General features: G+C 32.4%; 1 protein-coding gene across 3 annotated transcripts in view; it reads right to left on the bottom strand.

The window, feature by feature from the left end:
- The window catches only part of LOC129944487 (klarsicht protein), a 466,409-nt gene that overhangs the window by 183,326 nt on the left and 267,139 nt on the right, over positions 1-15,944 (bottom strand). The window lies entirely within an intron of this gene.

The raw sequence follows: 15,944 nt of genomic DNA, 5'->3' as shown, positions 1-15,944 counted from the left end.
CTTTATTCAAAATTTATGAGGCTTCTTTGTGGAATATTTATACACAGAAAAAAACTTAAACATGAATCTCAAGAAAGGCGAGAATCTTTTTTCTATTTTTTATTTGTTTTGCTAGAAGATGAAGTTTATTTTCTACAAAACTGATTTTTAAACTTCAAAAAATATCAACGAAAAAATAAGAGGCTTTGGCTATGGAAAGTTTATGAGTGCATTGCCATCCCCATAACATCTTTTGATGATGATGAAGATGATGGTCATATCATAATATTGACTTAGAAAACCTATTAAACATCCATTTTGAGTATTTTTACATTTTAATGGATTGTAAATATGAAGGTAAGTATGAAACGGACTCATTTAAAATTGATGGGTTGTTTTAAAAATTCTTAGAAGTTAAGACAGTTTTTGGTCTTAATGGCTTCGAAAAGTATTTTTTAACGATATAACAAATAGTAAAAACCTCAAAAGAAAACAATTAAATATAAAAAGCTAAGTTGTCAAAATTTAAAAAAAAGACTGAATATTTGCTGAAATTTTAAATGCATTTAACCGTTTAAATATAAACCGATTGATAAAAAAGCTTTAAAGAACCTTGCTATACAAAACAATTTAATGAATTTTCCATAAAATAGAAAGAAGGATGTTTTATAGATTAAACAAATAAAATATTTTGTCGAAATGATGGCTTGGGGCAAATTTATGAGAAATGAGTCTTTGATGTTTGATTTCTGCATAAACACGTTTTGTATCGAATTGATGTTGGCAGAAATAAAATATAGACAAAATTCTGTGTTAGTGTCACAAAAGTAACATCGATATTTTATTTCATTGCTGCAAGAGTGACATTTGAAACAAACTGATGTTTAAAGAATTTAAAAGTTTAACATTGGGCGAATACAAAATTTCGGAATTGAGAATCAAAAAGAAAAAATCCTGAATTTTTGTTCGCAATAATATAATTATGTTAGTCCCACCCGTAAAAAGATAGTATATTTTACGGGCACTCAAGGGGTCATTAATACCCTTAACATGTTTAAAATTTAAACACAGCGCAAGCTTTAGGAAAATAGGGAAAGGTGAAAGAGGAGACACCGATGCACATTGGTCTTAAAGTTTTGAATGTTAAAATGATAGGAAAAAACAGAGTTGGTTAGAGCATTCTACATTCTCAATGTGCGGTTAAAAAAGAAACTCTATAGCTCAAGGCTAAACTGAGCATTTCTAGAAGTATTACGACTGAATTGTTTGAGTGGAGGGAAGGAATGCAACTGGCTAATTCGACAAAACATTGTTTATAAAAATATCGGTAGAACAACGAATCGCATGAAACATTGCGGCGGTGTTCGGGTGACGTAATTTTTTCGGTTAAAGTTCTATCGCGTATCATTTTCAAAGCTCTTTTCTGGATCCTGTTCAAAATACTTAAACTTGTTTTAGGGGCACCTGTCCAAATATGGAGTTATAACCGTGCTTTGGACAAATGAAGGCTTTGTCAATTACAGCCAGATCAGAAGGGTTTACAAATTTCTTGCACCGTCGGAGAAATCCTAAGCATCTTGCAGCATTTTTGACAACATCGAATATATGATCATTCCAAGGTGATCTGTGATACACATACCGAGTACTGAAAGTTGATTAGTTTCCTGGATGCGAGTGCACTCATGGATAGCGGCATCGGGGGTGGGCTACGCTTTAACGACAGGAGACAGCACGGACAATGCTGTGAAGATCAGAGTTTAATGAGCTTATCGTACGCTGCCGTTCAAGATCCAAGGACAAGGAAGTGAATCTAGAAACAAATATGAAAAGCTGAGAGTACTGTCGTCAGCGAAACAGTTTAATAGATTAGAAGTGACAGACAAAAGATCATTTATGAAGATAAGGAAGAGAGTCGGAGACAAAACGGAGCCCTGGGGAACACCAGCATTTATTTTATTAATTTCAGACTCGAAACCATCCAATACAACTTGTATCGAACGGTTAGAAAGGTAATTTCTAACCCAACGAAGAAGAGATTCATCAATACCAAAGGCACGCAATACCACAGGGTGCTATTGGAAACTTTTTTAGGGACAGGCTGGACAAATGGAGTTTTCTATCCACTCGGAAAGAGACCTGTAGAATAGGACAGATGGAAAAGCTTACGCAGTGGTTTTGCAAGCGTAGAAGAACAACTCTTAAGAACAATAGGGGGAATACTATACGGGCCAGCGGATTTGTGTACGTCAAGGTCTTTCAGTACTCTTGCAACTGTACGAGTGTGAAAGAGGATATGTCTCATAAAATCGTTTACGCTCTCAAGAACAGGAGGACTCTCAGATAGAATTAACAGCAAATTGTGCTGCAACCAAATTGGCTTTATCAATCGAGCTTACATAAGGAGTGTAATTGTGGACGAACGTTGGAGCCGAGGATGACGTGGTGTTTCAAACGTTTTTACAAATAACCAGAAATTTGTATGACCTTTAGGACATTTTAGTATTTTTTGCCTTAATTTCTGGTCATGCAAAAAATTGGTTCGTGAGATTAATTGTGTTTTGGGGGATGGTACTCTATCGCTTTAAACCGAGGATTCGACGATTCAGAGCCGAATACCGATCAAATCATGGAAAGCTTAGAGTTAGACCGGCATGTGGCATCTCGTGACATCGCCCAGGAGATGGGAGTCTGTCACCAAACCATTTTAAACCATCTGCAGAAGGCTGAATACAAAAAAGGTTGATGTTTGGGTGCTGCAAGATGTGACGCAAAAAAATACTTCTGGACCGAATCAACGCTATAAGGGATATATGGGCTGCTCCCTTATGGCAAGACGCTGAAGGCTAATAGCTACTGCGAACAACTGGAGCGCTTAAAGAAGGCGATCGACCAGAAGTGTCTAGAATTGGCCAAAAGGAAGTGTCTAGTGTTTCACCAGGACAACGCCACATCACACACTTCGTTGATGATTCGTCAAAAGCTACGGGAGCTTGAATGGGAGATTTTATCGCATCCACCATAAAGCCCGGACATAGCGCCAAGTGATTATCACTCCATGGCGAACGCCCTTGGCGGTTTTAAGTTGAACTCAAAACAAGCTCGTGAAAAGTGTCTGTCCGAGTTCTTCGCAAATAAGGAGGGGGGCTTTTACGATTGGGTATTATTAATTGGAGAAAACTAAAATCTTTGCATAAGTTCTGTTTGTTGATAGCAACCTTCATTATTTGATTATTAGCCAAGGCTTAAATGTTCTTGGATTTATGTATAAAGAAAAAATCACGTTCCGTAATATATGTTTAGAAATTTTAAGATCAATCCAACTTTATGTCACTTCCGTAACATCGCTTTCAATATTGAAATATAGCACTAAAACTTTAAGTTCGACACATCAATATGAACGTTATCTTTTAAATTAAATGTCACTGCTAAAAATAGAAAGAATTATTGTACCACATTTTTGTTGACACAATGATATAAATAAAACCGTGCTTGAACGTTAGCTTAGGTTTTACTTTTTGGTATGAGAATGGAAATACTAGTAAAAATTGTCAAATACTAAATTTTGTATAAAGATGAAGATAATAAATAAAGTTGACGATATTCACTTTAGGAAGTTTGTTACAAAAGCAAGTGAACAAATATTTTCTTTTTTTTCTGCCTCCCGATATTTGTATGATTCATTCTGAATGCACAATTTTACCCATGCTCCCTTAACAGCCAATGTTTATTTTAGGCTCTTTTGAATTCGACATTATCTAACATGGTTTAATCTTAACTAATTTTCAAGATTTACCAAAATTGGTCGGAATTTGTGTAGCTCCTTAAATATGTCAGTATTGTCTAATCGTTTTAACTTCTGTCGAAGAAGGTAGGGGAATAGAGAATAAATTGTCCTTCATAACTTCAAGTTGCTTAAATTATTATATTATAAAGTGAGTGTTGTGTAATTTGTGTTGCTTATAGTACAAAATCGTTAATTCGACAATTTTTCAACTACAAACCAGTTGAAAGTTCATTGAAAAAATAAATAAGTTTAATGAATGATGACCATGAATTCATTCTGATTAGGCCACGTCATTATTCAAAAGGTTTTTGTTTTTTTTTTCTCCAACTTTAAAACCCTCACTAATTTATCATTATTCTAAAATGAGAAGCACGGTAACAAAAATTCAAATGTTGTAAATTCAATTTTTTACATAGATAAGTATCGATCATTATTTTAATATATTTATTTCAAGGGAAATACATAAATTATTTTGTGTCTAAAAAGTGTGTTTTTCTTACATTTTATTTTTACATCATGATTTTATTATCTAACAAAGTACTAAATCAGATAAAATAAATAATTTCCTCTTTTTCAAAACAAAAAAACCTAATAAAATATTCATCATCACTCAAGACGGACAATCATGACGATGACGACTATAAAAAAAAAAGTAACGAGCTATAAATTAATAGCAACAATATATCGTTTCAACAAAAGAAATCTCTTAATCGTTTCAATTAATTTAACAATAAAAACTTCAATCATCATTTTTTGTATCTATTGCAAATATGTAGATGAAGAAAAAAAAAGGAAAACAAAACCTATTTTAATGTGATTCTTTGTTGTATGCCATTTGCTACACAATGAACTTATACTCAAATGGTGGAGAGACTGCATAGTGCAACATGTTGCAATCACCACTCTTTACCTACTCTTATTTTATATTAAATCCATTTACCTTCATTTGCAACGCCACTTTAGCAACAGAAAACTCAAAACGATTAATTTATTTTAAGCACACTATTTCGAAATTTAAAACCCCTTTTAAGCACAATATGGTGTCTATATACGATTTAAGAGCATGTTGTAGATACATTATACGCCAAATGCCAACCTATCTAACCTCGTACCTACCAATCTTACCAAAAATAAAATAACTATAAAAAGTTAAAGCCGATGCCGAAGATCGTTGGAGTTGGATAATCTGAAAGGAAAAAAATATCTTTGCACCAATCGCCATCATTATAGACATTGAACATCCCGCAACATCATCATTATACATGCATATCGACAACAGATGGAGCGCGGTGTTATGTCTTTTTTTTGAAGCGATTGGAAAAACGTTTGCAAAGTGCGTTACTTCGATTTACGAGTATAAATGAAATTGGGATGATGCCCAGGTGTATAGCTTCAAGGTATTTCTACAAAATTTAAGGAAAAAAAAAGAAGAAAGAAAGACATCACTTTGAAGAAGTTGATTCGCAACAATTTTTTGAATTTGAATTTAGATTATTATTATTAAGATGACAGCGGAACCTCAAGCCATACAAAGCGGTCTTTTCTCGTAAATTATTTACAATATGAACACACCAAAAAAAACCAAAACACCCCCGCAGAACAGTCATCACGAAGATCGACCGCGATGTTAAAATGATCATGATGATGATGATCCTCCACTCGACGGTTGATATGAAATATTGGCAATTTGATTCATAAATAAAGTTTATTTTTTTTTTTTCATAGGTATTAGTTGAGAAGAAATCAAAAGCTAAAAGTATATCTTTGAGGCCAGAGGAGTGTGTCTTTTTATAGGAAGGTATCTCTCTACGGCAAGGGATATCTATAGAAGAAAATTGCTAGATGAGATCACATAGGCGGTTGTTGAAAGTAGAAAAATATACCAGCAACAACAAAAACTGAAAAATAATCTAAGGCCGACCTAAATACGAAGCTCTTCATCTTCATCGTCTTTATTTATTTTTTGTATAACATCTTTCTGCGATCTTTTATTACAATAACAACAACTACAACAGCAACTATCATCAACAACAAAAAAAAAGTCGTACAGTGAAATGGCAAACGAATTTGATTCATTCTTCATTGCTTTTAGTTGAATTTTTTGTTAGGATGATTGTACAAATAGGGTGACCATATTCAAAAGAAAAATTTAGATGATAAGATAAGAATTGTTTATACAGTTTTTAACAAAAATCAGGTGGTGAAAGGAACACCTGACTTGTTTACAAACAAAAAAATACTACAAATTTTGGATTTTTGACAACAAATTGGAACAATTATTTTTTACCATTAAAAAAGAATTCGGTATAGAATGTTTTATAAGTGTTTGTTTACTAAAACATTTAATCAAAAAAAATCATCAAGTAGTTTTACGTAAGGACTGTTCCAAATTGTACGTGAAATTTGAGTTATCCACATCTGACAGTTGGTAATACTACGGACAAAAAAGAAGCTGTCATTAAAATAGAATTTAAAATAAAGACAAAAAATCCTAGGCTTAATTTTTCAGATTACAACAATAAAAACTAAATAAGGCATTTACTTATTCCGAATTTCGGTTATTCTGCAAATTTTAGGACCAATTTTCACATTTACTTATTTATAACCATCAGCTATCAAATTGCTTCTCTTGAGACTATCAAAATTCTACAAAGAAAATTACGGTAAAAGCCAGCAATTCTAAACCTTGCCCATATTTGATTAAAAGAAGTTATGCGTTATTGCGTCTAGAATATTTTTTACCTGTCAAGTCCGGAAAATAGATCGGTACCAAATTTCAAAGTAAATGGAGCTGTATTGTTAAAATATAGACATGACATAATTTTTGATTATCAGCAGCATCTTTGTATTCCTTATTTTTTCAAAGAACAAAATTTTGATACAAAACAAATTTAGTTTAAAAGTACCGTTACTTTTAGCTATAGGGACATTTGATCCAAAATATTTAGATAGCATGTTCATAGTTTTGCAAATAAATTTAAAGAAAAATACAAAGATTTATGTATCAAAATTATAGAAATGTTCAGAAAAGTTTTTAGCAATTTTGTATATTTCTTTGTTCAAAAAGTTAAAGTTAAGTTAAGTTAACTTATTTTGACCAAAAATGTTGAAATGTTTTTGTCCAAAGATAAGAATTGTTTATACAAACACCTGATTTGTTTACAAAAAAAAATACTGAAAATTGTGGATTTTTGACAACAAATTTGGAACAATTATTATTTTGCCATTAAAAAAGAATTCGGTAAAGAATTTTTGATATGTGATTGTTTACTAAAACATTTAATCAAAAAAAAATCATCAAATATTTTAACGTAAATTTATATCATCCATATCTGACAGTTGACAGTTGGTAATAATACGGACAATATACGAGCTGTCATTAAAATAGAATTTAAAATAAAGACAAAAAATCTAGGCTTAATTTTTCAGATTTAACAACATTCATTTTAACATTTAAATCGATTTTCAACAATAAAACAAATTAGGTATTCCTTTACTCCGAATTTTGGTTGTTCTGCAATTTTTTAGGACCAATTTTCACATTTACTTATTTATAACTATTAGCTATCAAATTGCTTTTCTTGGGACTATCAAAATTATACAAAGAAAATGACGGTAAAAGCCAGCATTTCTAAGCCTTGCCCAAATGTAATAAAAAGAAGTTATTTCGTCTAGAATATTTTATACATATTTAGTCCGAAAAATAGATTGGTACCAAATTTCAAAGAAAATTCAGCTGTGTTATTAAAATTTAAACATGATAATTTTTCTGATTATCAGCAACATTTTTGTTTTCCTTATTTCTTCAAAAAATTGTACTTGAAAAAATTTCGATACAAACAAATTCGTTTAAAGTACCGTTACTTTAAGCTATGAGAACATTAGATCCAAAATATTAAGATAGCTTTATAATAGTTTTGCAAATAAATTTAAAGAAAAATACAAAGATTTATGTATCAAAATTATAGAAATGTTCAGAAAAGTTTTTAGCAATTTTGTTTTGTTCCTATTTGTTTGATATCAAAATGTGTACTTGTCAATATGAAAATGAATGGACAAAATTTGTATATTTCTTTGTTCAAAAAGTTAAAAAAAAAAACTTTTTAAGTTGACTTATTTTGACCAAAAATGTTGAAATGTTGTTATCCAAATTTTAAACTGAATCAAATAAAAATTACTTTGAATGTACTTATCTACATTGTTTAACATTTTGGACTTGTTTCAATAAATTTTGTCCGTAAAAAAACAGGATCGAAAGAAATATTAAACAAAAATCTTGGTACTTTTCTGACTTTTTTTTCGGATCAACATTTCAAATTCTATTCGAACCAAACTTTATGCTAAATCTATTTTGAACACTATACTTTATTTTATTAACTCAAAAATTACAAGAGTAAGTGTTGAAAATAAGGATCATTACCAAATTTCAACAAGGAACGTCTTTGTTCCAATTTAATCTTTAATTCACCGAAATTTTGACTTGGTGTAATCAAAGTACATCTTATTGTAATTTATTCCAATTTAATAATAATTTAAAGTACTTTTTATTGTCATTTTTAGTTCAAAATAAAATTTTGGTCATCTGTATTTTTGGCCTTGATTTATAATCTTGGACAAAATTTTGTACCTTCAAAATTTCATTACTCATTGATTTAAATTTTAAAATCTTTATTTTTTTTAGTTTTTAAAATCTTTGACGAGCAAAAAGAAGGTAATCAACAATGAATGGAAAATTAAAACTAAGACAAAAGATTGCGACAAAATAAAAAAACATAAACCTCTGGTCACCTAATTAATATTAAAGTGCTCTTCTTCATATCGTTTTATCTATCTTAAGATATACTACAATCGAGTTCAAGTTATTAGCACACAAAGGGGGATCCACTCAGCACAGCTCGGCTCTGCTCCGGTTTCTTTTGGTCTTTTAACTTAAGCTCTACATAGGTTGGTATAGTCTTTTTTTTTAAGTCTTAAAGTATATCTTTTATAAGAACTACCTTCCTAAAGAGATAGTTGTTGCTTCTGGTTTTTTTGTATCGTTTTAGTTTTCTTTTCGTCATAAGTTTTTTTATTTCCTTTGTTAAGCAATTTTCTAGCTCTAATTCTAAGTTATGGCCACTTCCCTTTTACACAAATGATGGCTTTAATAATGTCTATTAACACCGATGTATAGCTGAAGCCGGCCAGCAGTAGCATCAGCATCAGCATTAGCAGCAGCGTGCGGTAGGTATATAAAATTATCTAGATAAGATATTATAGTCCCTATGACACAAGCCTCAATCTCAAGCCATCATAAGTTAGGGAATATAGCATAATTCTAACATAGTTAGTAATTTGCAAAAGTGTGACACTCCATGAATAGAAAAACTTTATTATAAACCTACACACAAAGGAACAACATTATAGTTAGATATTTCGCTCTTTAATTGTTTGCATCTTTTTTGTTTTATTGTTGTTGTTTCCGTAGAATGAAGTTTTCTATTTAAATTATTTTTCTTTTTGTGTTTTGTGTGTGTTTGTTATAAATTGTATGAATTATGTTTGATTGCAAATGATGTCAGAGCTTTTGTTTGGAATTAGCATGAAGACCAGAAGTTAGAAAAAAAAACAAAAACCTAGGACAATGGGCAGCAACTTGTGAAAGGGAAGTGAATTAAGAGCAAAGCAATTAGTCGATGTTTCGAGTTGAGATTTTTGTGTTGGTTTCTCCATTGTTTTTGTTGTTTTATAGTAATAAATTTTAACTTTGAATAATTACGCTTCGATGGACATGATGATGACTGAGTAGACGAAATTGTAGGTTATTTGAGTAAGTTTTGTTGAGATTCAATGTGCACCAATAGATGGATATGAAATACAAAAAAAAAGAAATTATAAATTGATGTACGTCAAGATAGCAGGCATGCGTCAAAATGGATAATTAAGAGCACCGCACCAAATGTGCAGCTTTCAACTTGACATAAAGAAAGGAAAATCTACTAAACTAAAACTCTTGAATGGAAAATCATACAATTCACAATTTGGGCAGGTTTTACAATTATTTACGATTGAATACTACTCCCAGGTTTCTAGAAGTGCTAACATATTCAATGGTTTCGTTGTCAAGGTTTAAACCCGATAAATCAAAGTTTTTGCGAAAGATAGGGAGGGATGTTGATTTGACAGGGTTAATGCGGAGATCGTTTTTTTTTACCACTGTGAAATACGGAGCAGATCCTCGTTCATTAAAGCTACGGCATCATTTGTAGCCCCAAAAGGTCGATTTATCAGGAGCCGCACATCATCAGCATAAAGATGAATTAAACAATGTTTAGCAACTTGTTGTAACTCATTTATGTAAAGTGAGAAGAGGATTGGTCCAAGAATAGATCCCTGTGGCACTCCACTCAAAACATTGAGAAATGTGGACGAGTATCCATTGGCCACCACGCATTGTTTCCTTTCGCTGAGAAACGAAAAAACAAGCTTACAGGACTCTAAAGGAAACCCAAAGTTAATTCGCAGCTTTCTACAAAGAATTGAGTGGTTAACAGTATCAAAAGCCTTTGAATAATCTAACAGTGTTAGCAACGTAACATGATCACTGTCCATTGCCATTCTTATTTCATCAGTTACAAAAAGTAAGGCGGATTTGCAGCTGCGCTTAGGTCGAAAACCAGACTGACAGGTTGTTGATTGTAAGATATTTTTGGATCTACCCCAGAATAGGTTTTTCTAACACCTTCGAAAGAAACGGAAGAATGGCAATCGGCCGAAATTCTGAAGCAGTACCTGTTTGCTTTTTGGGTATGGGAATAATCTTAGCCTTCTTTCATTTTAAAGGAAACTCGGAAGTAGTCAATATGCTGTCTCAAGAACTTAGGGTCCATTTCGTCCAGGACAATAGCATTAGATTTAATCGATATTATTGCCTCTACAATGTCTTCCTCTTTTATTCTTATAAAACTCAGAGAGCTGTTGATAACAGAAGCAGTTGGTTCCTCCTCTTTAAGGGATTGAACGGGTGAAGCAACGTTTAAGGGCATGGACGTAAGCTTTTTGTTGAGTGCATCACAATCGACGTCACCAACACACTTTTTAGATTACTTCCAATTACGATTTCACGCAGATTTGCCCATGATTTTTTGCCAGAGGTCAAAGAACCAAGTTTATTTTCATAAAAAAGTCTTTTTGGAGTTCTGACCATTACGACAACTTGATTACGCAGTCTGCAATACAATGGCTTTTTCATAAAGTTTATGAAGTTAGTAGACAATTTGAAGACAAGGACACCTTAATCGAAGCTTTTCGTAATTCCTGAGTCCAAATTTTCTGATTATTAAAAACAAAAATTATTCTTTCCATTCTATTCTCTTCCGTCTCATAGAGGTTGTATCCGAAAATAGTGGACAAAGTCATAACTCTTTGTTTCTAAACCATAAAATGTAAATACTCATTGTTGAGTATTTTTTTTTTTAAATCCTGAATGTGGCCTCATCTTAGGGACGTACTTTTTGAAACCCTTTTTAAGTATTTATTTTTTGATCTTTGGGAATTCCAACATTAGTTTCCAATTTACGTGCTTATTGACCGAGAGGTAAAGTTTTCGTGTAAAACATTAAACCAGCTTTAAAAAGAAAAATCGGTTTTAAAATGTGTGACTTCATCTTGGGGGTTTGGCAGTGTATGAAGAGTTAAGCTACAATGTATCAAAACCAAAGCTTGTAGGTATAACTTGAGGCCTATTTTAAATACATTTATTGCGACCATAATGCCTTTCCTAATTTTATGACTTTTCAATTTGAAACGCCTCGCTGACCACCTTCATCGGGTTGGTCGTAGCCAAAATTATTGATCAATTTGCTCAACAACATACATTTTCAATACCAAACGAGATAGGTAGATATTTTTTGAGTTTTGATTTTTTCTTTTAACCTCTTAGCGAAAATGAAAGCCCTCTCACTTTGGACAAAATGCATGTAAATAGCAGCTTAACAACTTCATTTCGGTTTCAAAAACAACAAAAAAAAATACCATACCGCCTTGCATTTATTTCGTAATAAGCACTTTATAGGCATCTTTAAAAAAAGGTGTATGTATCTATCTAATCTTCTATGAATAATAGAGAAACAAAAACCGTTACAATTTCCTCTAAACAACATCTATAATTTTAATTCCACCGCTCATATACCACAGCAAGGTGCACATTTGAATTTACAAAAAAAAAGAAAAACACCACCATCACAAAACCGCCACGGCCGCCACTGGTTTGTCCATCTACAATACTCGACCATTATCCTAATACTTACAATTGGTCACAATTTCCCTCATCAAATTCGATTCACTTCTTCCGAAACTGTAAAATTATAGCCGTTATTTTTTTTTTTTACTTCTTCTAAATTCATTCATAGGTAAGTTAGGTTAGGTTCATCATAGTATAGCACTAGACCAGAAGAGAGGACTTCCTATAATGCAACCTGGCGGCCATATGTCGTAATAATTTCATCAATTTTTTGTTGTTGAAAAAAGGAACAACAAAAAATTACAATCGTTCCACTGTGTGATTTCGTTGTGGTATGTTGCCTCCAACGACGCGGCGACGACCCGACCATGATGTCGTGTAGGTAGGTAGGTATATGGTGCAGTGCGGTATAGTATCGTAGAGTTGGTGGTAATGGTAATGGTAATGATGGGCATATGGTAATTCTCCCAATGCATGAACATACGACCGAGATACAACCGGTGAAAACTTCCAATAATTTTCCACCTTCTTGCCCATGAAGTATCTATTAGTTGTATCTCTGTGTTATGCTCGTATACTCGAACTCGACTTGTATCTCTACAACTTGTTGTGTCTAGATTTTTCATATTATTATTATGTTTTCTTTTTTTTTTGTTAACCATCGCACACTTTACCTATTCGCAATTTCCGTTTTTTACTGTTTTCATATAATTTTTACTCCCTATAGATTATATATGCCAGATACACTCTGAATCGGTTGATTAGGATTGGGATTTTTGAAGAATAAATGTGCTTTTAAAAAACATAACTTAAAAAAATTTCGACTGTATCAGTAGTTTTTCAATTTAAAAAATTAACAAAAATTATTCTCAGTTATTGTTTAGCTACTAACTTTCTGAAAATTGAAAATGTGATGAAAACTTGGCTTTCAGAAATTCTTTCAATTAATTGATTTAAGGGATTATGTACGCAATAGTTTGATCTGCTAAAATTAGTATTCAATGGTTTCTGGAGTCTTCTGCTTGAAAGACTAAAACTAAACTACCAATGTTTGAATCCGCGGAAGGGATCGTAGACAAAAACGCAAAAATCTTTTCTGAATGGCTTAGAGTCTTGTGACGGCTACGGCCGGTAGTAACGTGACCATATTGTACAAGCATATTCCAGGACTAGTCTTACAAATGAAATAGTAATTTTAAATCACATGGATCACGAATTTTGTATCATCGAAACCAATTAATTTGTAAATAAAACAAATAGAATAGGACCAAGGTCCCTGGGGGACACCAGAATTCACAACAAATGAACTTGAACACTTTTTACGAAATTTAACACCGTAACGTCTATCTTGCAAATATGAGGAGATTCAGTTTATGAAATAGTCGTTAAAACCTTGCTGTGATAGTAAAGTAATCTTTTATGACACAATTTGTTAAGGCCTTGCTGAAATCAGTAAAGAAACAATCTACTTGTTCACGTTTTTTAAAAATAACTAAACAAAAGGACGTAAAGTGAAATAGATTGGTAACAGTTGAACGCTTTTTAACCATGCTGGTTTTCACAGACAATTGAACTACAGTGAAAAGAAAGAACGCTACATACTCAAACAGTTTAGGTATCACAGATAGTTTAACAATAGGTCGGTAGTTCATATTTCGTTTTTAGGACCTTTTTTGTGTACTGGTGTTATAAAAGAGCTCTTCCAGATAAAAGGACACAGCGAGTTACTGAAAGACGTGTTAAAAAGAACACATAGCGGACGTGCTAAATACGCAGCATATTTTTTTTTAAATGGATGATGGTACACCGTCGGGACCAGGACTTAAACATTCTTCAAGTTTTAGGATACTATTAAGACAGTATTTTTACTTTTAACGAAATTGATAGAATTTTATAACCTACAAAAGCATCTTTGAAGTAGTTTGCTAACATGTTCGCAATTATTCTCGGCTCATTACTATTTGATGTCGAAGGAATTTATTTCGAGTGAAATATAGCAGCTCAAACTATTTAGGGACATATTTATCCATAGTAATTGACAGAAAATTGATACCAAAACATTTTTATTAAAAAATAAAATTATCTCAAAATTTAGTGGGAAAAGAATTCTTAAGCTCCTTTTTCTCATAATTAGCGGTTCTTCAAAGAGTTTTGTAGAACTTTAATATGCCGAAAATACAATGCATTAGGAAAAAAGAAGGAAAAGTTAAAAAGAGGGTTTTGATGTACATCGATTTTTAATTTCTTAACATTCCAACGACAGAGAAAGATAGAGCGTGGCAAAGCATTGCACATTCGTGCAGTACGGTTAAAATATGAATCTCCGTACTTTATAATTATTAATAAGAATTTTCTTAGCCTTGGAAAGAGGGATGTTAGTTGAAGGAGCAGATGAATCACCTTTTTTATTTGATGGACGGAACAAATTCTGTTTTTCAACTACTCGAAACAAGAATAGGATAAATGGAAAATCTTTCGCAAGGGTTTTGCTAGAGGAGATGTATGTATGTATATATGATGAGATCTTTTAGGACTCTTGCAACAGTAAGAGTACGAATAAAGATTATTTCTATAGAAACATTGACGTGCTCAATAACTGTTGCAGCCATGATACTATCAGCGAAAGTGTACTTTTTGGGCTTCCTTTCAAGAAAATTAGCTTTGTCAATAGAGCTAACTAAGGAAGTGTAAATGCAACAAGCTTAGCGACCGAGAAAGAGGAAGATGGTTACAAATTCTTACTGCTATTTGGTCATTGGAGTATTTCTTGACGTTCATTTTTGTCTCGCAACAATTTGATTCTTCGAACGTGTTCGTTTCAGGCCTTTTTAGCTTCCTTAAACTTTTTCGGGTTTTTTTTTCAGTCAGGTTGGTTCACCTCTTTCTTTTATAATCTCTTTAAAGCTCCAATCGAGCCATGATTTAGTTTTGGGTTTGATGCTGTTATTAACAATAATCAAAACAAAGGTTTTTATTCTCTAATGAATCATACTAGTAATCATATCTACACTGAAGTCCACATCACTACCGTGGAAGGATAGTGACCGGGGGATTCATTCCGTAATTTTCAAAACGATAATCGTCAAAACGATTATCATTAACGATATCGTCAATAATTTGCATCACGTAACTTTGTCACTATCGTCTGGTCTATCGTTTTCAGTATTAGATAACTGAAATGTCAAAATAAACTCAACTAAAGATAATGCTCTTCCATAATTTAACATTTTATTAAACTTAGTTTTTGTCTATGAGAAGTTGGGAAAATTTGCAACAAATTGCTTTTTGCCAAACTTATCAACTATTTTGTGGTGTTTATTGTTACTGTTTTTATTTTTTCCGCCGACGATTTTATTTATGTCCGATATTATTAAAATTATAAGGGCTTTTTTTAAAAAACTTTGAACGAATGTATAATGGTTTACATTTTTATTTCAATTTGCTTAGTATTTGGAAATCAATGGCAGACGATACCTATTTAGCTATCGTGCAAACGCTATCGTTTTGGCGATATCACTTTAATGATTATCGTCTTACGTGAAGTGGGACTATCGTCAAAACGCTATCGTTTGACGATAATCGTTTCACGGAATGTCCCCGCAGATAAAATCCTGAATAACCGATAATGGTGTAGGTGGGCTTGTTGACAAGTTCAAACAAAATGTCAGTACCTTCGATTGTTGTCTTGCCCGAATGAGAAGCAACAAAGAATTGTTAACTTTAAAAACACCCGTAATAAGAATTTCAGTGTAAGAATACTGGGAGACAATCCTTTGGATGGAGTCAGAGACAGAGCATCAATTTCCGTAGAAGTCGAAACACTTTCCATTATTATGTTCTTATTCATGGACAGTTTTAATAATATGAAATGAAAGAAGGACTTGGTAGAATGTCCGTTTTGTAGTAAAAGTTTATAAACTACATAATTCAACAAGAACAACTATGACAACAAGCTATATA

Source organism: Eupeodes corollae, chromosome 2 (assembly GCF_945859685.1).
Source record: "Eupeodes corollae chromosome 2, idEupCoro1.1, whole genome shotgun sequence".
Classification (NCBI taxonomy): domain Eukaryota; kingdom Metazoa; phylum Arthropoda; class Insecta; order Diptera; family Syrphidae; genus Eupeodes; species Eupeodes corollae.
This window is presented reverse-complemented; position numbering and strand designations above follow the sequence as displayed.